Genomic DNA, 24,213 nt, shown 5'->3' with positions numbered 1-24,213 from the left:
AATTTAATTTTGATAACATGCTGTTAAATAATATTTCTTATTTGTTCCAAAGGAGTTATTATGAGGTGTTTACATATAAATACTTAAAATATAAATATAAGCAAGCTTTTTCAGAGATGTGTCATGTGCTGTTTTGTTTCATAGAATGGAATTGTTTATAACATATAAAATTTAAAAGTCTCTTTTTGACAACATGCTAATGAATGATTTTCTTTTTTACATTTGTTCCTAAGGATTTATTATGAGATATTACAAGGTGTGTTTAAAAGGTAAGTCTGGCTGGGCATGGTGGCTCATGCCTGTAATCCTAGCAGTTTGGGAGGCCAAGGTGAGTGGACTGCTTGAGCCCAGGAGTTCAAAACTAGCCTGGACAACATGGCAAATCCCACCTCTAGAAAAAATACAAAAAAATTATCCAGGCATGGTGGCATGTGCCTGTAATTCCAGCTATTCAGGAGGCTGAGGTGAGAGGATCACCTGAGCCCAGGAGGTTGAGGCTGCAGTGAGCCATGATTGCACTACTGCACTCAAGCCTGGGTGACAGAGCGAGACTATGTCTCAAAAAAAAAAAAAAAAAAAAAAGGAAAGATAAAAGATAAAAGGTAAGTCCAAGCAAGATTCTGAACAGATGCATCATGTGCTGTTTTCATTCAGAGAACAGAAAGGCTTAATGGCAACAACTCTGTAATCTACTGTTGATAACATGCTATTGAATAAGTTTTTTTTTTTATTTTTCCTAAGGAATTATAATGAGGTGTTAAAATGTACACATTTAAAACGTAAATCTAGGCCAGGAATAGTGGCTGACACCTGCAATCCCAGCACTTTAGAAGGCTGAGGTGGGCAGATCAGTTGAGCTCAGGAGTTCGAGACCAGCCCGGGCAACATGGTGAAACCCCATCTCTACTAAAAAATACAAAGATTAGCTGGGTGTGGTGGTGTGTGCCTGTGGTCCCAACTACTTTGGGGATGAGGTAGGAGGATTGCTTGAGTCCAGGAGTCAAAAGTTGCAGTGAGCTGAGATGGCGCCATTGCACTCCAGCCTGGGTGACAGAGTGAGACCTTGTCTCAAAAAACAAACAACAAACAAAAACAAAACAAAAAAAGGTAAATCTAAGCAAGCTTTGGCAAAGTACATCATATGCTGTTTTCTTTCAGAGAATGAGAGTGTTTAGCACTTAAAGAACTCTGTGATCTACTGTTGATTAACATGCTATTGAATGGTAATTCTTACATTTGTTCCTATGGCTTATTATAAAGTGTTTACATGTAAATATTTAAGGTAAATTGAAACAAGTTTGTTTAGACATGCATCATATTTTTTTTTGTTTCAGAGAATGGAATTATTTATTATTATTTCAGAGAATTCTGAAATTTAGTGTTGACAACATGCTCTTGAATGATATTTCTTATTATTGTTCCAAAGAGGTTATTATGAGGTATTTACATAAGCACATTTAAAAGGTAAATCTAGGCCAGGCAAGGTGGCTCATGCCAGTAATCACAGCACTTTGGAAGGCTGAAGTGGGTGGATCACTTGAGGCAAGGAGTTCGAGACCAGCCTGGTGAAACCCTGTCTCTACTAAAAATACAAAAATTAGCTGGGTGTGGTGGTGCATACCTGTAGTCCCAGCTACTCTGGAGGGTGAGGAAGGAGAATTGCTTGAACCCAGGAAGTGGAGGCTGCAGTGAGCTGAGATTGCGCCACTGCAGTCCAGCCTGGGCAACTGAGTGAGACTCATCTCAAAAAAAAAAAAAGGTAAATTTAAACAATTTCTTTCAGAGGTGCATCATGTGCTCATTACTTTCAGAGAATGGAAATGGTTAACACATAGAGCACTCTGTAATCTAGTGTTGACAACATGCTATTGGAATGAAATTTCTCACATTTGTTCTTAATTTCTTTTTATGTATTTTCTATCTGAGTCTGTTTTTGTTTGCTCTAAAGGAATACCTGAGGCTGGGTAATTGATAAAGAAAAGAGGTTTATTTAACTTACAGTTGTGCAGCTTGCCTGAGAAGCAAGTCCCCTGCATCTGCATCTGGTGAGTCTCCTGGGGGGCTTTCTCCCCTGGTGGAAGGTGAAGGGGTGCTGTGTGTGCAGAATCACATGATGAGACAGTAGAAGCAAGAGAGCAAGGAGGGGAGTTCCAGGCTCTTTTAAACATTCAGTTCTCAGAGGAATTAAGAGTGAGAATTCACCCATTGCAGAGAGGATGGCATCAACCATTCATGAGGGGTTTGTCCTCATGACACAAATACCTCCTATTAGGTCCCACCTCCACATTGGGTACAAATTTCAACATGATATTTGGAGGGAATGAATATCCAAACTTTATCATTTCACCTCAGGCCCCCCAAATCATGTGTACTTCTCACACTGCAAAATATAATCACCCTTTCCTAATAGTCCCCAAAGGCTTAACTTATTCCAATCATCAACTCATAAGTCCAAAGTCTAAAGTTTCATTTGAGACTCAAGGCCAAGTTTTTACACCTGTAAGCCTGTACAACTAAAAACGAGTTATTTGCTTTTAAGTTAGAATGATAAGACAGATACTGGGTAAGCGTTATTATTTCAAAAGTGAGAAATTGGCCAAAAGAAAAGGTTATTGCAAGACTGAAATTGGCCATGCAAGACTGAAACCTATTGGCGAAGGCATTAAACCTTTAAGCTCCAAAATAATATTTGAGTCCATGTACTGTATCCTGGGCACCATGGTGCAAGAAGTGGTCCCCCCAAGGCCTTGGGCATTCCCACCCCCATGGCTTTGCTGGGTGCAGCCCACCTGGCTACTCTCACAGGTTAGAGTTCGATGGCTGTGGCTTTTCCAGACTGAGGGTGCACACTGCTGGTGGCTGTACTGTTCTTGGGTCTGGAAGGTGGCAGCCCTGTTCCCACAGCTCCATTAGGCATTGCCCTAATATAGGCTTTTTTTTGTGGGGCCCTCAACCCCACTATCCACTCAGGATTGCCTAAGTAGAGTCTTTCTTTGGGGGTTCTGCCCTACAGCAACCTTCTGCCTGGGCACCCTGGATTCCTGGCACATCCTCTGATACCTAGGTGGAAGCTTCCAAGCCTCCCCCACCCTTGCATTTTGCAGACTTAACACATGTGGAAACTGCCAAGGCTTATGACCTTCACCCTTTGGAGCAGCAGCCCAAGCTGTACTTGAGGCTATTTGGGCTATGGCTAGAGCCAGAATGGCTTGGATATGGAAGCAGCATTCCAAGGTGTCACAAAGCTGTGGCACCTGGGGCCTGGCACCCAAAAACATACTGTCCCCCTAGACCTCTGGGCCTGTGATGAGAGGGGTGTCCTTGAAGATTTCTAAAATGCCTCTAGGGATTTCCTCCATTGTCTTGACTGTTAGCACCTGGCTCCCTTTTGTCTCTGCCTATGTCTCTAGCAAGAGATTGCTCCACTGCCCCCTTGAATTCCTTGTCTGAAAATGCTCTTTTCTACCACATAGCAAGGCTGGAAATTTTCCAAATTTTAATGGTTTATTTCCCTTTTAATTATAAATTCCACTTTTAAGTCATTCTCTTACTGCCAAATCTGGTCATAGGCTGTTAAAAAGCAGCCCTGCTGACTGGGCACAGTGGCTCATGCCTGTAATCCCAGCACTTTGGGAGGCCAAGGTGGGCAGATCACTTGAGGCCAGGAGTTCAAGGCCAGCCTGGCCAATATAGCGAAAACTCGTCACTACTAAAAATACAAAAATTAGCCAGGCCTGGTGATGTGCACCTGCAGTCCCAGCTACTCGGGAGGCTAAGGTTGGAGAATCGCTTGAACCCAGGAGGCGGAGGTTGCAGTGACCTGAGGTGGTGCCACTGCATTCCAGCCTGGGTGACAGAGTGAGACTCTGTCTCAAAAAACCCCCCCAAAACAAAACAAAACAAAAAACAAACAAAAAAACCCAGCCATGCCACTTCTTGAACACTTTGCTGCTTAAAAATTTCTTCTGACAGATACCCTAGGTCATCACTCTTGTTTGTCCTTCCATGAATCCTTGGGGTATGGACACAATGCAGTCATGTTCTTTGCTATGATGTCACAAGTGTGACCTTTGCTGCATTTCCCAATAACTTCCTCATTTCCATCTGAGACCTCATCAGACTGGACTTCACTGTCCATATCATTATAGCATTTTGGTCACAACCATTCAACCAGTCTCTAGGAAGTTCCAAACTTTCCCTCATCTTCCTCTCTTCTTCTGTGCCCTCCACACTCTCCTAACCTCTGCCCATTATCCAGTTCCAGAGCTGCTTCCACATTTTCAGGTATCTTTATAGCAATACTCCACTTCTAAGTATCAATTTTCTGTATTAGTCCATTCATGCATTGCTATAAAGAAATGCCTGAGACTGGGTAATTTATGAAGAAAAGAGGTTTAATTGGCTCACAGTTCCACAGGCTGTACAGGAAGCATGATGCTGGCATCTGCCTGGCTTCTGGGAAAGCCTCAGGAAGCTTCCATTCATGGTGGAAGGCAGAGGGAGAGCATGTACTTCACATGGCCAGAGTAGGAGCAAGAGACAGTGAGGGGAGCAGTGCTATACACTTTTAACCAGAGTTTATGAGAATTCACTTACTATTGAGAGCACAGTACCAAGATAGATGGTGCTAAACCATTCATGAGCAACTGCTCCCAAGATCAAATCACCTTCCTATCAGGACCCACCTCCAACATTAGGGATTATGATTCAACATGAGATTCAGGGACACAGATCCAAACCATATCATGCTCTGTAATTCTTTCTTTAGCTTGGCCTATTCTGCTGCTAATGCTTTTGATTGTATTATGAAATTCTTGAGGAGGAGCCAAGATGGCTGAGTAGATGCAGCCAGGAGGAATATTCTCCCACAAAGATACTGGGATTTTGAGAGAGACTGGCACACTCTGAGCAGCTCTTCAGAACAAAAGTGTCGAGAGTGGACAGAGGGAGGACACAGATGCTGGACTGAAGGGGGAGTATGCTGGGAACACTACATAGGGTTTCTGAGCACCAGGACTTGTTCCTTGCTCCTAGCATCTCCTGGGGAAGGAGTAAACTGAACAGGTGAGGAGTGGCCTACTCTCACCATGAACCTCCAGAATCCTAGCTGCAGGAGACCCCACAACCCCCACAGACATTTGAGCTGACAGGAAGACCTGCCTAGAGAGGTAGTAGGGGCAGGACTCCAGCCTGTGCAGAGCCCAGACGGTTTTGGCTTGGGAATGGCTACAGTGGAGCATGGCTAGTGACATCCATCCCCCAAGGTTCGCCATGCTCCTCTGGGAGATTTTAGCCTTAGCGTGACTGTTGGACCTGGATGGTCTTGCCCTTGGTCTTGCTCAGTCTGATCTGTGTGCCCCCTTATCTGCTGGCCTCTCCTGAGGTCCCAGCCTGGCCATGCCTGCTTGCAGCATGGCCTTGGATGCCCAATCAGGGTGCTTCCCAGGGACCCTCATCACAGCTCCCTTGCTGGTGGACTGCACCTAACCTTTTGGAAGCTCCAGCAGACTGACCTCTGCCAGTGCACACCAGTGTACCCACGACCTCTTCCCCCACTGCTTTGTCAGCACACTCGCATGGGCAGATCTTGCCTACCATGCTGGTGGATGTGTGTGCAGGTATTACACCATGCCACTGCTACTGGCATGAGTGCACCCTGCTGTTCTCCACCCCTGCTGATGTGTGGTCACTCTGCTGTGTCACCACTGCCAGTATGAACATGTGCGCAGACACTGACAACCCTGCCCCTTCCACACCACTGCAATCAGCAGTGCAAATGCATGCACGGACACTGGTAACCCTGCCCGCATCATGCCACTGCTGTTGCTGCTATGAATGCACACATGGACACCAGCAATCCTGCCCCCACAAGTTCCCTGTCCCTGCCATGCTGCTGCCAGTGTGAGAGCATGTGCAGGAATGCTGCTGCCCTGCTCTCACCAGTGCCCCTCCCCAGCCAATGTACATGCACCCCAATGTGCTGCTGCAGCTGCTGGCATGCATGAGTGAGCACAAATCCCACTGCCATTGCCCCAGTGAAACACTTTGGCAAATTCCTAAATCAAGGGGCCAGAGAAGAAAGCTGGGAGCCCAAAACCAGTCCCCCAGAGTTAGAGCAGGTAGCCCAGGAGTGCTGAGCTGAGCCTTAGCCCCCGTAAAATGATCCAGAAACAAAATCAGTCAAATGAACCTACCTGACACCACAATCAAACCCCCAAGGGCATCAAATATACAAGCAAAAAAACCCATCCAAAGGAAAGTAACTTCAAAGATTAAAGGAACATCAGCCCCACACATAAGAGAAAGAATCAGCGTAAAAACTATGGTAATTCAAAAAGCCGGAGTGTCTTCTTACCTCCAAATGACTGCACTAGTTCCCCAGCAATGTTCTTAACCAAGCTGAAATGGCTGAAATGACAGACACAGAATTCAGAAGAGGAATAGGAATGAGGATTATCGAGATTCAAGAGAAAGTTGAAACCCAACCCAAGGAATTTAAGGAATACAATAAAATAATACAGGAACCAAAAATGAAATGGCCATTTTAAGAAGGAACCCAAATTGATCTGATGTAGCGAAAAAATTTATTTCAATAATTTCTAAATACAATCACAATTATTATTGTTATTATTGTTATTGTTATTGAGACACAGCTCTGCTACCCAGGCTGGAGTGTAGTCAGGGGATCTCGGCTCACTGCATCCTCTGCCTCCTGGGTTCAAGTGATTCCCCTGCCTCAGCCTCCTGAGTAGCTGGGACTACAGGTACAGTACACCACGCCTGGCTGATTTTTGTATTTTTAGTAGAGATGAGGCTTCACCATGTTGGCCAGGCTGTTCTCAAACTCCTGACCTCAGGTGGTCCACCTGCCTTGGGCTCCCAAAGTGCTGGGATTACAGGAGTGATGGGCCTGGCATGGTGGCTCACACTTTTGATCCCAGGACTTTGGACAGCCGAGCGCGGAGGATCGCTTGAGTGCAGAGGATCGCTTGAGCCTAGGAGTTCCAGACCAGCCTGGGCAACATGGTGAAACCCGGTCTCTTTTTTATTTTTTTTGAGACTGGGAGTTTCGCTCTTGTTGCCCAGGCTGGAGTGCAGAGGCATGGTTTTTGCTGGCTGTGGCCTCCGCCTCCCAGGTTTGGGTGGTTCTCCCTCAGCCTCCAGAGTGGCCGGGATTGCAGGCATGAGCCACCATGCCCGACTCATTTGCTTTTTAATTTTTTTATATTTTTAATTTTTATTTTTTTCATGCGCGTCCATGTGAAGAGACCACCAAACAGGCTTTGTGTGAGCAACATGGCTGTTTATTTCACCTGGGTGCAGGCGGGCTGAGTCCGAAAAGAGAGTCAGCAAAGGATGGTGGATTATCATTAGTTCTTATAGGTTTTGGGATAGGCGGTGGAGTTAGGAGCAATGTTTTGGGGGGCAGGGGGTGGATCTCTCAAAGTACATTCTCAAGGGCAGGGAGAATTACAAAGAACCTTCTTAAGGGTGGGGGAGATTACAAAGTACCTTCTTGAGGGTGGGGGAGATTACAAAGTACATTGATCAGTTAGGGTGGGGAAGGAACAAATCACAATGGTGGAGTGTCATCAGTTAAGGCTATTTTCACTTTTTTTGTGGATCTTCAGTTACTTTAGGCCATCTGGATGTATACGTGCAAGTCACAGGGGATGCAATAGCTTGGCTTGGGCTCAGAGGCCTGACAATTTTTTGGTACAGACGGGTTTCTCCCTGTTAGTTAGGCTGGTCTCAAACTCCTGACCTCAGGTTATCTGCCTGCCTCGGCCTCCCGGGGTGCTGGGATTGCAGGGGTGAGCCACCGGGGTGCTGGGATTGCAGGGCTGAGCCACCACGCCCGGCCCACTTTATTAATCAGAAAGGAATAGATTGGCCTGGCATGGTGGCTCACGCTTGTGATCCCAGGACTTTGGACAGCCGAGGGTGCGCGGATCTCATGAGCCTAGGTGTTCCAGACTGGCCTGTGCAACATGGTGAAACCCGGTCTTTTTTTTTTTTTTTTTGAGGTAGAGTTTCGCTCTTGTTGCCCAGCTGGAGTGCAGTGGCGCGGTCTCAGCTCCCAGCGGCCTCCGCCTATGGGTTTAGGTGGTTCTCCTGTCTCAGCCTGCGGAGTGGCTGGGATTGCACGCGTGAGCCACAATGCCCGGCTCATTTTGTAGTTTTTTTGTATTTTTTGTTTTTGTTCTTTTTTGGTACAGACGGGGTTTCTCCATGTTTGTCAGGCTGGTCTCAGACTCCCGACCTCAGGTTACCTGCCAGCCTTGGTCTCCCGGGGTGCTGGGATTGCAGGCATGAGCCACCACTCGGGGCCCAATTTATTAATCAGAAAGGAATAGATCGGCCTGGTGTGGTGGCTCACGCTTGTGATCCCAAGAATTTGGACGGCCCAGCGCGGCGGATTGCTTGAGCCTAGGAGTTCTAGATCTGCCTGGGCAACATGGTGAAACCCGGTCACTTTTTTTTTTTTGAGGCAGAGATTCGCTCTTGTTGCCCAGGCTGGAGTGCAGTGGCGAGGTCTCGGCTTGTCAGGCCTCCGCCTCCCGGGTTTGGGTGGTTCTCCTGCCACAGCCTCCCGAGTTCCAGACTGGCCTGGGCAAGGCGGTGAAACCTGGTCTCTTTTTTTTGAGACAGAGTCTCGCTCTCTTGCCCAGGCTGGAGTGCAGTGGCATGATCTCAGCTCACTGCAAGCTCCGCCTCCCGGGTTCACGCCATTCTCCTGCCTCAGCCTCCCGAGAAGCTGGGACTATAGGTGCCCGCCACTACGCCTGACTAATTTTTTTGTATTTTTTTTTTTTTAATAGATTCGGGGTTTCACCGTGTTAGCCAGGATGGTCTCGATCTCCTGACTTCATGATCCACCAGCCTCAGCCTCCCAAAATGTTGAGATTACAGGCGTGAGCCACCGTGCCCGGCCTGTTTTTTTTGTTTGTTTGTTTTGAGACGGAGATTCACTCTTATTTCCCACGCTGGAGTGCAGTGGCGAGGTCTCGGCTCGCCGGGCCTCTGCCTCCTGGGTTTGGGTGATTCTCCTGCCACAGCCTCCTAAGTGGCTGGGATTGCACACGTGAGCCATCATGCCTCGTCAGGCTGGTCTCAAACTCCCGACCTCAGGTTATCTGCCTGCCTCGGCCTCCCGAGTGGCTGGGATTGCAGGCCTGAGCCACCGTGCCTGGCTAATTCCCTAACTGTGCAATTGCAAGGTCACTAAACAAACTCAACAAAACATATTTTTCCTTAAATAGTAAAAAATAATATAATGCATGTTTCAATTAAATATCTTTGTTTCTTGCTTCTGTAATATGCTTCCCCCTGCACAGATCTACCCCCCGCCCCACGAAATGCTTAAAAGATAGCCCTTGGTTCCAGGACTCAATGCTTGAAATGTTAATCCAACTGGGCCAGTGCACCTAAATAATAAATATCCTCCTAAACCCCATCAGTCTCTCTAATTCCTTAAAAAATCCCGCTACAGGATTGCAGGCGTGAGCCACCGCACCCAGCCCAATTTATTAATCAGAAAGGAATAGATCATCCTGGTGTGGTGGCTCATGCTTGTGATCCCAGGACATTCGACAGCCGAGCCCGGTGGATCGCATGAGCCTAAGAGTTCCAGACTGGTCTGGGCAACATGGTGAAACCCGGTCTCTTTATTATTATTATTATGTTTTTTTTCTTTTTTGAAGCTGAATGTCGTTCTTCTAGTCCGGCTGGAGAGCAGCGGCACAGTCTTGGCTCCCCGTGGCCTCCGCCTCTGGCTTTGGGTGGTTCTCCTGCCTCAGCCTCCCGACTGGCTGGGATTGCAGGCGTGAGCCACGATGCCCGGCTCATTTTTTTTTTTTTTTCTTTTTGGTACAGACGGGGTTTCTCCATGTTGGTTAGGCTGGTCTCAAACACCCGACCTCAGGTTATCTGCCCGCCTCAGCCTCCAGGGATGCTGGGATTGCAGGCGTGAGCCACCGCACCCGGCCCAATTTATTATTCGGAAAGGAATAGATCAGCCTGGAGTGGCGGCTCACGCTTGTGATCCTAGAACTTTGGATGGCCGAGCGTGGTGGATCTCTTGAGCCTAGGAGTTCCAGACCCGCCTGGGCAACATGGTGAAACCTGGTCTCTTTTTTTTTGAGGCGGAGTTTTGCTCTTGTTGCCCAGGCTGGACGGCAGTGGTGAGGTCTGGGTTCGCCAGGCCTCCGCCTCCGGGTTTAGGTGGTTCTGCTTCAGCCTCCCAAGTGGCTGGGATTGCATGCATGAGCCACCATGCCTGGCTCATTTATTTATTTATTTATTTTTTGGTACAGACGTGGGTTTCTCCCTATTGGTCAGGCTGGTCTCAAACTTCTGACCTCAGGTTATCCGCCCGCCTCAGCCTCCTGGGGTGCTGGGATTGCAGGAGTGAACCACAGGGTGCTGGGATTGCAGGCATGAGCCACCGCGCCCAGCCCAATTTATTAATCAGAAAGGAATAGATCGGCCTGGCGTGGCGGCTCACGCTTGTGATCCCAGGACTTTGGACGGCCAAGGGCGGCAGATCACTTGAGCCTAGGAGTTCCAGACCCGCCTGGGAAATATGGTGAAACCTGGTCTCTTTTTTTTTTTTTCTTGAAGAGGAGTCTTACTCCTTTGCCCAGGCTGGAGGGCAGTGGCGTGGTCTCAGCTCGCCTAGGCCTCCGCCTCCCAGGTTTGGGCGATTCTCCTGTCTCAGCCTCCTGAGTGGCTGGGATTGCGGGCGTTAGCCACCATGCCCGGTTAGTTTTTTATTTTTTATTTTTTTGGTAGAGACACGGTTTCTCCATGTTAGTAGGGCTGGTTTCCAGCTCCTCACCTCGGGTGATCCTCCGGCCTCGGCCTCCGGGGGTGCTGGAATTGCAGGGGTGAGTCACTGCACCTTGCCCGAAACCCGGTCTCCTAACGGAAAAACAAAACAAAAGCCACAAAGATTAGCCGGGCCTGGTGGGCCCGGTGGGTAGTCCCAGCTACTCCAAAGGCTGATGCAGGAGGATTGCTTGAGCCGGGGGGTGGAGGTGGCAGTGAGCTATAATGGCGCTGCTGCAGTCCAGACTGGAGGACAGAGCGGGACTGTGTCTCAGGAAAAGGGAAAGGAAAAAAAAGAAAAAGAAAGGATATAAAATTGCTAAATCAAGTAGCAGCTGGACAGTATATTATTGAGAGAAATAGAGGCAAATGTTAGCGGACACCAGTGGTCACTTAGTAAACTGCAGGTGTTCCCGGACAGGAGGCTGCTACTCTTCCCAAAGAACTCCATTATTGACTTAAAAAAAAAAAAGTTGTAGGTTTGTTACAATATACAAATAGCTAAACTTTATATAGCCTCAACCCTCTTCTGGCACTGCTCTAAGCATTTTCCTGCTCTGAAATAGCTACTATTTTTACCTTCATTGTAGAGAAAAGAGATGCCAGAGGTTCTTGTGGAAGGACACAGAAGCTGACTATGAAATTGACTTGCAAGTTTCAGACTTAAAGGTTCGTCCTGCTCTGCTCCTTACACTGCCACATTTTAGTTAACATATCTCTTAAAATACTGGTCCTTTCTGTATTTGGAGGGATTCCTCTTGCAATTTGAAGTTTTTTCTTGCACTAAGCATTTGGTCATAAGATCATCTGTGTTTTATGTCAGTTTAAGTTTAGACATTGTTCAGTTAGGAATGTAAACATGAGCAAACAGGTATCTGATTGAAACAGATAATCTAGAAAAAAATCACTTATGAGAAAGTCAAGAAAATGTGAACTCTGGATTTGTGGCTATTTTCAGAATGTATTAATTTTTTGGTATTTAATGGCATTGTGAACATATTTTTAAAAATTCTTTGTTTTCTACAGATACATATAAGGTAATTAAAAAATGATATGATGTATAGGTTTTACTTCAGAATAATTCGGAGGAAGAAGGAATGTATATAAATGAAGTAGGAATATAAATGAAACAAAACTGGCTGTGGCCAGGTGTGGTGGCCCACGCCTGTAATCTCAGCACTTTGGGAGGCCAAGGTGGGCGGATCACTTGAGGTCAGGAGTTTGAGACCAGCCTGGCCAACATGGTGAAGCCCTGTCTCTAATAAAAATATAAATAAATAAATAAATAAATAAATAAATAAATAAATAAATAAATAAATTAGCTGAGCATGGCAGCAGGTGTCTGCAATCCTAGCTACTCGGGAGGCTGAGGCGGGAGAATTGCTTGAACCTGGGTGGGGGGAAGTTGCAGTGAGCCAAGATAGTGCCACTGCACTTCAGCCTAGGCAGCAGAGCAAGACTCCATCTCAAAAAAATTAAAAAAGCCTTTTGGTGTGGTGGCGGGGGTTTTACCTGACAATAATTCTATGTGAGAAGGGCCATGATTAATCTGTGTTTAGAACGATTTAAGAATAAGTCAAGTTCCTAGAGGCCTTCCATTTACTCATAGGTCATTTTTGTTATTCAGTGACGCAACCATTATTTTACATGGTCAAAAAAGATATTGACCCCATATTATGTACTATAATAGATTTGTTCTAGGTAGCAGAGATACAGCTATGAACAAGACAGTCAATATCTCTGCTGTCATGGAGCTAGCTTACAACTAATGTGGAAGTTAGAAACAAAAAACGGTACTATGACATGCAATGCTAGGGAGATTAGAGCAGGTTAAGGGAAGAAGAGGGGTGGAGGGGCTGGATGATAGGTGATAGAGTTGTCAGGAAAGACTTGGAGGAGGAGATAACAGAGCATGGCCTGAATAAAGTGAAGATGGAAGCCCTGTGATGAGCTGGGGGAAGAGCATTCCAAGAGAGGGAACAGCAGGTCCAAAGGCACACAGATGAGAAGAAACTGTGTGTTCACAGAATGGGAAATTAGTATGCGAGACTCAAACAGTAAGGTAGGGGAGAGTAGGAATAGATTAAGTCTGGGAAGTAAAGTGCCAGATCATCCAGGGTCTTGTAGACCATGGTAAAGATTCTGTGGCCAGGTGCGGTGGCTCACGCCTGTAATCCCAGCATTTTGGGAGGCTGAGGCAGGTGGATCACGAGGTAAGGAGTTCAAGAGCAGCCTGGCCAAGATGGTGAAACCCTGTGTCTACTAAAGATACAAAAAAAATTAGCCGGCTGTGGTGGCACGCGCCTGTAATCCCAGGTACTCCAGAGGCTGAGGCAGACAATTGCTTAAACCTGGAGGGGCGGAGGTTGCAGTGAGCCAAGGTGGCGCCACTGCACACCAGCCTGGCTGACAGAGCAAGACTCTGTCTCAAAAAAAAAAAAAAAAAAAAAAAAAAAAAAAGATTTTGTCTCTAAGCTCCCCACCACTCTAAAGATGGGCCATATTGGCTGGATGCGGTGGTTTATGCCTATAATCCCAGCACTTTGGGAGGCTGAGGCAGGCAGATCACTTGAGGTCAGGAGTTTGGGACCTGCCTGGCCAACATGGTGAAACTCCGTCTCTACTAAAAATACAAAAATTAGCCGGGTGTCGTGGTGCACACCTGTAGTCCCAGCTACTTGGGAGGCTGAGGCAGGAGAATCTCTTGAACCTGGGAGGCGAAGGTTGCAGTGAACCAAGATCGTGCCACTGCATTCCAGCCTGAGTGACAGAGGGAGATTCTGTCTCAAAAACAAGAAACAAACAAAAGTCAAATGGATTAGAGAAATGAGAGGGGTAGATAATTCACTCACACAATAAGTAGTTATGGAAGGCCTACTCTAATGTTACTATTTTATAACTTACAATTTATTAAGCACTTATATGCAGACATTCTGCTAAGTGTTGTACATTTGCAGTGATCTCACTTCTCACAACAATCCATTAAGGCTGGTACCGTTATTCTTCCCATTGTACACACAAGGAAACAGGCTCAGAGAGATCTAGTAACTTACTCAGGGACAAACAGCTGGTAAATAGCACAAAGGTCTATAAGGTTACAAAGCTCAGGATCTCTGCTATGCTCTCCCACATGCCAGACACAATTGCATTTGTGTAATCATGACATTCCACTGCAGGAACTCCTCCTATTTGATCCCAGCCTGAAAACAGGGCACCTGAACTTAGTTGCCCTGCACTGCAACCTCCGCCCCTCCAGGTTTAAGCAATTGTCTGCCTCAGCCTCTGGAGTACCTGGGATTACAGGCGCGTGCCACCACAGCCGGCTAATTTTTAGTTGCCCACTGGGAGCAGCTGAGGTGGAGGAAGAGGGTGTGGACATGTTACCTGAGCTCAACAAATTGAACCCTTGCTCCAGGGACTTCGACTCATCAAAGAAAGCTCTGGTCAAGAAAGGGAAGAAAAACATGGAATTGATTCACTTGCCTGCCTAAACTCTCAAAGCATCTCCGCTTTCTGACCTATTCTAAGCCTGATTCTTCAGCTTCCTGTTACCTCTGTGAGTTAGATACTAGCCTGCCAATAAAATCCTTTTCAGGTAAAGTTAGCCAGAATTGATTCTTAAGACTCGCAATCAAAGAACTTGCACTGGCAATATCAGCAAAAAAATTACACAGTCTTGTAAAGCTTAAGTGAGTGATTCATTCCTTGGTTAAATGTGTATTAAGCAGGGTCAGGACTAGAATGAAGCAAGGCACCTAGGGTACAAAATTTAAGGCTTTCTTCCTCAGTGTGGTGTGAGTGCAGGGTTGGCTCTAACAGCCCTCCCTGCTGTCAAAATTAGTAATAAAAAGAACGGAGAAGATCATTTCTTTTTCACATAAGAGTATGAAGTGAGTGTCCCAAGTCGGCAGGTAGCATTCGGCACCTTTTGTGCTGTGGCTCTGTCCCCTAGCACATCATCATCATCATCACAAGGTAAAGGCTGGGGCCAGCCAGTGAGAAGGAGAAAGAGTAACCCCTGCCAGAGCTTTAGCAATGTTACCTATGGCTAAGCCTCAACCTCCCCAAGCCTCACTTTATTCACCTGTAAAATGGGACTAAGAAAAATAATCTTTAATTCGAAGATATTTTGAGGATCAAATGAAACAACATATGTAAAACTGCTTTGCAGACTGTGCAGTGCCCTATAAGCGGTAGTCACTATGTAGTTTCTTTGCTGAGTATCAGTTTCTTTATCTGCAAAGGGACAACTGAATACACATCTCCCAGGATTGTTGTAAGAATCTGCTAGACGAACGATTAAAGCATAAACTTTGGAATCCAACAGGAATAGGTTGGCGTTTTGCTCTGCCCCTCACCAGCTGTAAGATCTCGGACCCTCTGTGAACCTGTGTCCTCATCTGCAGCGAAGGGATCAGGGTGCTGTCTCCATCACAGGGCTGCTGTGAGCATGAAGAGAGACAGCAGGAGTGAGTCCTTGGCGCGGTGCCCGGCCTTGTTCCGATCCGCAGGTGCAGTGACGAATGTCACCTCCCGGATCCCTTCCAAAAGCACAGCCGGGTTGTACCCTTCTGCCTCTCCTCAGCGGCCACGGTCAGCCCAACTCGGTGGTGAGCAGCGCGGCTGCTCACAGCCTCTGACACGAATGTCACTCCCACTCAGTTCCCCACTCCCCACTGTTAAATGTGCAGTAAGTGCCCGCTGGGCACAGGGCGGAGTGCCACCAGAGGACTGCTTAGAGCTCACAACCTATGATTTGACGCAGGGAACCAAAGCCTTTTCCTTCACTCTAAGACTGCATACCAAAAAGAAAAAAAAAGTTTGGGGGAAAAAGAAAGCTGCCTCTTGCATTTGCAAGGAAATCACGTTCCTTCAGACCCCGTACCGGCGGGGGAAAGGCGTCCTGTTTCTTTAAGAGGCCTCTACCAGAGGGGCGGGAACGGCCGGAGTTTTCCCCCTCAACCCGCAGCTGCGCCCACCCCTTCTTGAGTGACAGACAAGCAACCCAATTGAAGAAAGTGAGCTCAGCGTGACGGCGAGACGGAGCAATAGGAGCCCGGCCTGGCCTTTGTGGGGCGGGGTCCCAAGAAGGCGGGGCAGGTGGAGGAAGGAGCCGTTGAGGAGAGACCCGGGAGCGGGAGCTGGGCCTAGGTTGGCACCCTGATGAGTGAGGGGCGCGCCGGGGACTGGAGGCGGCAGGCAGTGGAGAGGGGCCCGGCCCGAGAGACACAGGGCAGAGAGGCCGGGCCAAGCGCTGCGGCCTGCGTCCGCCCCATAAGCTGAGGAGCTGAGAGGTTGGGCCTGGGCTGGACCGCGCCGGTTCGTCGGGCCCCCGAGGGGTGGCGGCCCAGCCGGGGCCTCGGGTTGGGGGGAGAGGCCAGGTCCTGGACCCAGAAGGGGCGTCGCAGGGCGGCAGAGGGCGGGCCAGGCCGCCAGGTGCGGCGGCTGGGCGGGGCAGCGGTCGGAGGGAACAGGAGGGAGCCGTTGGTTGGGAAGATCGGGGAGGGAGGGCACGGAGAGGGCTGGGAAGGAGCCGGAGAGCGCTCGTGCCGGGCCCGCACCAGTCTAAAGCCCGGGGTCACGCTCGACCTGGACCCCGCTGCCCGGGTCCACCAGTTCGCCCCGTGAATCCTACATGCTCAGTAGCATCCCCTTCTCCTCCTCCTCTCCTCCCCACTTGCATGTACTTTCCATCCCTGGCGCTCATCCTTCAGGCCCCTCTCGCTTCCTGCCTGGACAGTTGCAGTGTCCTAAGTGGTCTACTTGCAGGCACAGGGGCCGCTCTCTTGTATTCCTCTCACCGTGCGGAGAGAAACCTTTTCTTTTTTCTTTTCTTTCTTTCTTTTTTTTTTTGAAACGTTTTTGAGACAGAGTCTCGCTCTGCCGCCCAGGCTGGAGTGCAGTGGTGCAATCTCGGCTTACTACAACCTCTGCCTGCCTGGTTCCAACGATTCTCCTGCCTCAGCCTCCCAAGTAGCTGGGATTACAGGCGCCTGCCACCACACCCGGCTAATTTTTGTATTTTTAGTAGCGACGGGGTTTCACCGTTAGGCTGGTCTTGAACTCCTGACCTCAGTCGATCCGCCCATCTCGGCCTCCCAAAGTGCTGGGATTACGGGCATGAGCCACCGCCCCCGGCCGAGAAACCTTTTCAAAATGCAGAGCAGATCTAGATACTTCCGGGCATGAAACTGGCTGGCTTCCCACCCCTTTGTAGGGTCAGACCCAGAACCTCACCCGGGCCCTGGAGATCTGGTCCCGCCGACCTCTTCCAAGTCTATCTACTCCTCCCGCTTTCTCAGTGCCCTCCACACACTGGCCTCTTTCTGTTCCTTTTACATCCCAAACGCCTGCCTTCCTTGGGGCCTTTTATTTAGTATTCCTCCTCCCTGGTCTGCTCTTCCTCCTCCGGCTTAGTCTTGTAAACTCTTCTTCATCCTTCAAATCTCCGCTTAAGCGTCACTTCTGCAGGGGAGGCATCCCTGTCTCTGACTCTTGGGCCAATACCCTACTTTTGTTACCCTGGGTACTTGTCCATCACAACACTTGCACAACTGCAGTTTTACATTTATTTACAAAAGTATTGATATTTCTCTGTCCATCCCACCAGATTGTAAGGTCTGTGAAGAAGATAGTGTCTGGTTTTGCTTCGTATTGTGTCTCTAGCATCTCACACAGGGCCAGGCACTATAAATATTTACCAAATAAATAAATGCAGGGTTTGAATTTGGCAAGAGGAAGGGGATGTGAATCGTGGTCACTCATGTCCTACCTGTAGGGGAAGGAAACTGACATTTGGAATGCTTTTTGTGTACGAGGCTCTGTGCTAGAGTGATGCTGCTGTCTAATAGAAATGTTACGTGAGTTATAGATATAATTTTAAATTTTCTAGTAGCCATATTCAAACATGAAAGAAACAGTTGAAATTGATTTTAGTAATATATTTAACACAATATATTCCAAAATTATTATAATCAATATAAAAACATTATTAATGGGATATTTTACATTCTTGTTTTTTGTACTAAGTTTTTGAAACCTGGTTTGTATTTTACACTGAGGGCAGCCTGTGCCACTTTTCAAGTGCTTAGTAGCCACATATGGCCAGGGATTGCTGTATTGGGCTGTACAGTGTCACACACTTTATATACCCTCTAGAATCTTTTGAGATAAATATTGTTATCTGCACTTTACTGATATAAATAGTGAAACTTCTAAAAGAGGTTGTCTGCCAGGGATAATTCTAGAGTTTGTAAGTGGAGGAGGTGGGATTAGGACCTCTGTCTGTTAATCTTCAGTCTGGTCTTTCTATATACCTCATGCTGACTCTAGGAGGTGCAAAGGAAGTTTGAGGGTACAGGAAGTAGGGACCAAACTTCTTAAAACACTTCAGTGTACAGCATATTCTAGCTTGTTCTGTGCTGAGATAATGTGTCCAGATGTAGCAGTACCACCTGCAAAGGTGGCTCAGCAACAAGCATATTTGATGCAGTTGAAGAAAACCCTGCAAGGCAAGTCCCTCTTTGACCTGGTCACCATACCTCGGCCCAGCCTGGACTAAGTCTGGTCCCAGGACCTGGGTAGAAAAACATACATACCATGCAGCATCTCAGAGTTGCTGGGAATACTAGGCTTGTGTTTACAGCCTGGCTTGGCTTTGCTTGCTTTCTCTTTTCTCTTTTCCTTTCTTTTCTTTCTTTCTTTCTTTCTTTCTTTCTTTCTTTCTTTCTTTCTTTCTTTCTTTCTCTTTCTCTCTTTCTGTTTCCCTTTCTTTCTTTCTTTCTTTCTTTCTTTCTTTCTTTCTTTCTTTCTTTCTTTCTTTCTTTCTTTCTTTCTTCTGTCTTTCCCCTCCCCTTTCCTCTCCATCTTTCTTTCTTTTTCTTTTTGATGAAGTTTCGCTCTTGTTGCCCAGGCTGGAGTGCCAGTGGCTCCATCTTGGCTCACTGCAACCTCCACCTCCTGGGTTCAAGCGATTTTTGTGCCTCAGCTTCTGGAGTAGCTGAGACTACCGGCGCCCGCCACCACGCCTGGCTAATTTTTTGTATTTTTAGTAGAGACGGGGTTTCACCGTGTTAGCCAGGATGGTTTCGATCTCCTGACCTCGTGATCCACCCACCTCGGCCTCCCAAAGTGCTGGGATTACAGGTGTGAGGCACAGCACCCGGCCTTTTTTTTTTTTTTTTGAGATGTAGTTTCGTTCTTGTCGCCCAGGCTGGAGTGCAGTGGCACCATCTCAGCTCACTGCAACTTCCACCTCCCGGATTCAAGTGATTCTTGTGCCTCAGCTTCTGGAGTAGCTGGGATTACAGGCGCATGTCACCGTGCCTGGCTAATTTTTGTACTTTTAGTAGAGATGGGGTTTTACCATGTTGGCCAGGCTGGTATTGAACTCCTGACCTCAAGTGACCTGCCCGTCTCGGCCTCCCAAAGTGCTAGGATTATAGACGTGAGCCACCATGCCTGGCCTACAGCCCCAGTTCAGCAGTTGCTCACTGAGTATCTACCATGTGACCAGTACTGTTCTAGGCCATTTTTGGTGATTGGGCGGTGTATGTCATACCCTTCATCTTCAGGATGCTTCAGGTATATTTGCAAAGACAACACTGAATCACATAAAATGACTAGATGGTATGCTAGGCATCATGTGGTGTAATGAAGAGCCAGAATTAGTATGGGCCAGAGGCTGCAAAGTGGCTGTCTCGGCCAAGCTGCATGTTGTGTTTTTTTAAAATGTTGGATTTAAACTCCTCTAGGCAAGGTGGTGCTTTGCAGTGTTGCAGACCCTACATGCAGGCTGCTTGGTTTATTTACTTAACTGCTTGGCTGCCTAAGACATTTGAATTCATAACCCTATTAGGCATGCTATGCTGGTTTCATGTGAGTCACTAGAAAAGATTTGTTGAGCACTTATTATGTGCCAGGCATTGTATTGGCTGCTGCTTTGGAACTGCTCATAACATCTTCCATAGTTCTTCTATTACTAGGAAATAGTAATGATAATAGTGGAACACCAACAAATACTTTGCCTTTTATATTGACTTTCCTCCCAGAATGCCTTCACATTTGCTGTCTCATTTTGTCGACAATACACAATATACCTGCCTAGCAGGTAGGGCTTTCTGTGTTGGGGAAAAGTGGTTTCAGGGCTTTTGCAATTTCTTCAAGTTCACACAGAATTCTGCTATTATGCTTAGTGCTTTATTATCCTACCTAATGTTCACAACAGCTTTACAGGGTAGTGTTGATGCTAATGCCCATTTTATAGGTAAGGAAATTGTTAATGCTAGGATCCAAGTTCAGGCCTTTCCCACTCCAGAAGACAGCTCCTAACTGTTAAGCTACACTGCCTCACTAGAAGGCCAAAGTGGGAAGAGAGCTCAAAAACATCTGGTCTAGCCCCCCATGTAGCTCAGGACCTGAGGTCCAGAAAGGCTTGTGCTTGTGGCAAAGCTGTGCTGCAGGAGGAGGACTAAACTGGAAGTGGGGGCCTAGGCCTTCTTTTGTCCCTAACTGGTGGCATGGCCTTGCCAGCTTTCCTGGACTTCAGTTCCCTTGTTTATATAATGAAAGGGTTTGGCCTGATTTTATGCTGAGAACAATGCTGTGCTATTATGGTCGGTATTGAAGGAGTTCACAGCCCGAGATTTTAGTCATAACCCAGGACTCCTCCCAGCACACCACACTCCCTCCCTACTCAAGCTCCATCTCCTTGTGCAGCCACAGTTTTCTAAAGTTTAATTCTGAAGTTCATCTGTATTTTCCATTTCTGTTTCTGTTTCATTTCCAAAAACCGAGGCAAGTGGTTTGTAAACACTAACTTTTTGTAAATTCATCTCCTCGGTCATTGTAGTTAGGGAATTGCAAAGTTCCAGACAATTAATAATCCTCAATCAGTAGTGTTTTCACTCTCTTTTAAAGGCATTTAGGTCTGGAGGCACCCTGGAGGGAATTTTGCTGTGGAATTCTGTGGACACAGCTGTGCACCAGGCAGTGTGCTGCAAACTGGGAGAAGAGTAGATGGTGGAATAGACTCAGGCTTCTTGAGTCCTTGCCCTCAGGTTGTCAACTCTCCTGGAGCTGTGGGTCAGCCCTGGCCACCATTGAAATCATCTGGGAGTTTATAAATGACCTGGGGTGTGCAGTGATGGTGCACAACCAGAGTTGAGAACCACTGTTTCTCAGACTTTATCTGATCTAGGGCCTACGTCCCAGAGTTTAACATGCACTTGAACCACCCCAGGATCTTGTTTGAAGGCAGATTCTGATTGGGTGGGTCTGGGCTCCCAGGGATACTGCTGCTGCTAGTGTGCAGACTACACCTATAGTAGCCAGGGAAGAGACTGCACATAGAGAATTGTAAATCAGTAGGATCATGAAGGTATGTATAAAAGACTGGGATCACAGATAAGGATGTAATTAATTTTACCTGAGGTGAGAGGATTAGGAAAGCCACATAGAAGAGTGATTATCTTAGCTGGGCCTTGAAGGTTGCATAGAAGTTTGCCAGCTGGACAAGGAGGAGGAATTAATAGCACAAGCCAACATACAGACTCAGAAGAGCATGGTTTTTCAGGGAACAGGTGGTCTGGTGAGAACATGGCATCTGCAAAAGAGAGTCTGAAAGCCAGTTCCACTGCAGAGCCATGGTGGAACTGTAGTAAGTTGAATGCTCTGCTAAGGAGCTTACTTAAGCACTATTGCTTTAAGTATAGGAACACTACAGAAGGTATCTATGCAGGATAAGAGAAGACCCAGGCAGTTCTTACAGCAGGAATCAAGATGAAGAAACCCAAGCAGTTCCCCTGCCCCCACACCCCTTCTCACCACACTTTTGCTTCTATGTAAGGTTGTGGATTTTAACTGTGTTTGAATGAGTCCTGTGTCTAACACACTTCAACAAAAAGGGGAAACCTCAGCTGCTGTTGGTATGGTGGTCCTTCCCAGGGTTTCCAGCAGTAAACATAAGAACCTTAATCTCTGCCAGTCAAATCCTTCCATTTCTGTATGTCAGAGTCTCATCCTCATTCAGTGGACTGCACTAAGGGAAGTTGAGTCACTTCTCAGATGAGAAGGTTTCAGAGGGGGAAGCCTCTATAGAGATTGTGTTCTCGATTAGAAAGAGGGTGTGACCCCAACCTGCCTTCCTGATGAGGTTGCATTCTGTTGCAGGAGACATAAACCAAACTTACCCATGCCTCTTTCACCAAATCAAAAGCAAAATAACTGAACAAAAAGCACACATCCATTCTTATCCTTAAAGGAATAGGGGGAAGGAGGGGAGCTGGAAACCTGGTATTCTTTATCCCAAATTCCTTACTAATAGGAGGAGATCATCTTTCACTTCCTTCATTGCGATGGGTTTTCCAACCCTGCTGTCAGAATCCAGCTCCGTGAAGCAGCAGTCACTGTATGGGTGATTGATAAAGCTCCATGGGGCCTTCTGTAACAGTGCTGATTTTATAAGCACACCTTCTAGAAGCCACTTAGAGACTGCTCCATTGGAGACACTAATGTTCCTATTTTTCTATACTTTTCCCAGCTCTATATTTGAGAAACTGGCCTTTCATGCTTAATGACTTATAGTAAAATTGTCTTCAGGTCAGTGTGTGCCTCTCTCCTGTTTTGTAGCATTTTGAATTTTCCAAATCATCCTTATATCTGTAATGCTTAAAGAGGGGTGGAAGGGAAAAGGGTGGAGAGTTGTTTAATCCGGAAGGGGCCCTCTGGGCCTGGATGTGGAACTACAGCTCCTTTATTCTGGTGGTTTGCAGTTGAGCTACAGTACTGCTGAGTGGTGGAGCAAGAGGCTATTTATAACCCTGAGAATTTTGCAATGTTATTGAATTCCTTCTACCTAATTTCCACTTCCTTTCTAGAATGAAAATGAAGAGAGTAAGCAAACATGTGCTGGGAGGGTTCCCTACAAGTATATATTTTATCCTGGGAATCTTATCTGGAGAATAGAATTACTTCTAGTCTCCTATCTCCTGATGTTTCTATTCCATAGGGAGAAAAGCAGAGAGATGTTTCCCTCTTTAACTAGAGTTAGGTGTGCTAACCCTGATTTTTCAGTAAGAATTATTCTAATGTTTGATATGAAAACAAGTTTATTTTATTTTATTTTTATTTTTTAATAGAGACAGGATCTTACTCTGTCACCCAGGCTAGAGTTCAGTGACATGATCATAGTTCACTGCTGCCTCGAACTTCTGGGCTGAAGCAACTCTCCTGCCTCAGCCTCCTAAGTAGCTAGGGACTACAAGCACATGCCACCATACCCAGCTAATGTTTTTTTTTTTTTTTTGTAGAAACAGGTCTCGAACTCCTGGCCTGAAGTGATCCTCCTGGCTTGACCTCCCAAAGCATTGGGATTACAGGTGTGAGCCACTGCGCCCAGCCAAAACAAACTGTTAAACAATGGAAATACTTTGTAGTTAAAGGGTATTGGGACACAGGGGGAACACCAGACAACCTGCGCAATTCATGCCCGTCCCTGTCCATTTGGAGTCAGCTTGGTTCACAGGAGTGGAAGAAGTCAGAGTCATCGGGTTTAAGCAGACACAGGTGCTTACTGAGCCTTCACTGGACTCCAAGTGCTGTGCTAGGTTGAGACTGCAGAGTTATACCTGTCTTGGAGGAGGAGCTAGTGGAGATACGTAAATATGTAACTGTAATAGAGTATGACAAGATCACACTCGTTAATGGAAGTATGAACAGGATGCTGTGAGAACACAGAGGCCCCTATCCTATTTAGTTTTGCCAGGAAAAGCTAGAGAAAGCTAAGACTAGTACAGGGAAGAGGTAGCATCTGATCTGAACTAGGCTTTGATGCTTGAATAGGAGCTCTTCTGACAGTCAGTAGGAGGAAGAGAATATGCAAAGGTACAGAAGAATTGAAAGAACATGGCCTTACAGAAATAACAGGTAGTCCAGGAAAGAGTCTGGCTAGATTGTAAAGGACCAAATAGCACACAAGGGAGTCTGGTGCACCTGTAGACAGTGGAGTGCTATCTTCTGTTACAATGGTGAGTTCTTGTGAAGATTTCTTAGCCTCAGTGTGCTTTGGTTTCAGATACATAAACCAGAAATTGCCACAAAGCACCTGCTGCGGGTGAAGTGCAGAGCCACCTGCTTTCTCATGGCTTTCCAGCAACACCAGACAAACTGGGATCAAATTCTGGCTGTGCCACTTGCTAGCTGTGTGACACTGAGCCTGCTACTTAACTCTTCTGTGCCTCTGTTTTCTTATCTGTAAAATGGGGATAATAACTACCACACAGCGTTGCTGTGCAGATTAAATTAATTAGTATATGTAGAGTCCTTAAAATAGTGCCTTAGCATTATGTAATTGTTAGCTAATGTCATCATCAAAGGAAGTATTAT

General features: G+C 46.8%; 1 protein-coding gene and 1 long non-coding RNA gene across 2 annotated transcripts in view; both read left to right on the top strand.

Moving 5' to 3' along the window:
- The first annotated feature begins 1,948 nt into the window (after window positions 1-1,948).
- Window positions 1,949-14,403, top strand: LOC131384184 (uncharacterized). The gene is made up of 3 exons (XR_009214776.1): window positions 1,949-2,045; window positions 11,421-11,499; window positions 14,246-14,403. It is a non-coding gene; the product is annotated as an uncharacterized LOC131384184 (long non-coding RNA).
- A 1,669-nt stretch (window positions 14,404-16,072) lies between these two features.
- The window catches only part of GOLGA8S (golgin A8 family member S), a 77,606-nt gene continuing 69,465 nt past the window's right edge, over window positions 16,073-24,213 (top strand). The window contains exons 1-2 of the mRNA XM_032758534.2: window positions 16,073-16,124; window positions 23,139-23,207. The gene's annotated coding sequence lies outside the window, so the exon portion shown is untranslated. The remainder of the gene's footprint in view (window positions 16,125-23,138; window positions 23,208-24,213) is intronic.

The sequence above is a fragment of the Hylobates moloch genome, unplaced genomic scaffold (assembly GCF_009828535.3).
Source record: "Hylobates moloch isolate HMO894 unplaced genomic scaffold, HMol_V3 SCAFFOLD_9, whole genome shotgun sequence".
NCBI classification, from domain to species: domain Eukaryota; kingdom Metazoa; phylum Chordata; class Mammalia; order Primates; family Hylobatidae; genus Hylobates; species Hylobates moloch.
The sequence above is the reverse complement of the archived record's forward strand: the minus strand, read 5'-3'. Positions and strand labels throughout refer to the sequence as shown.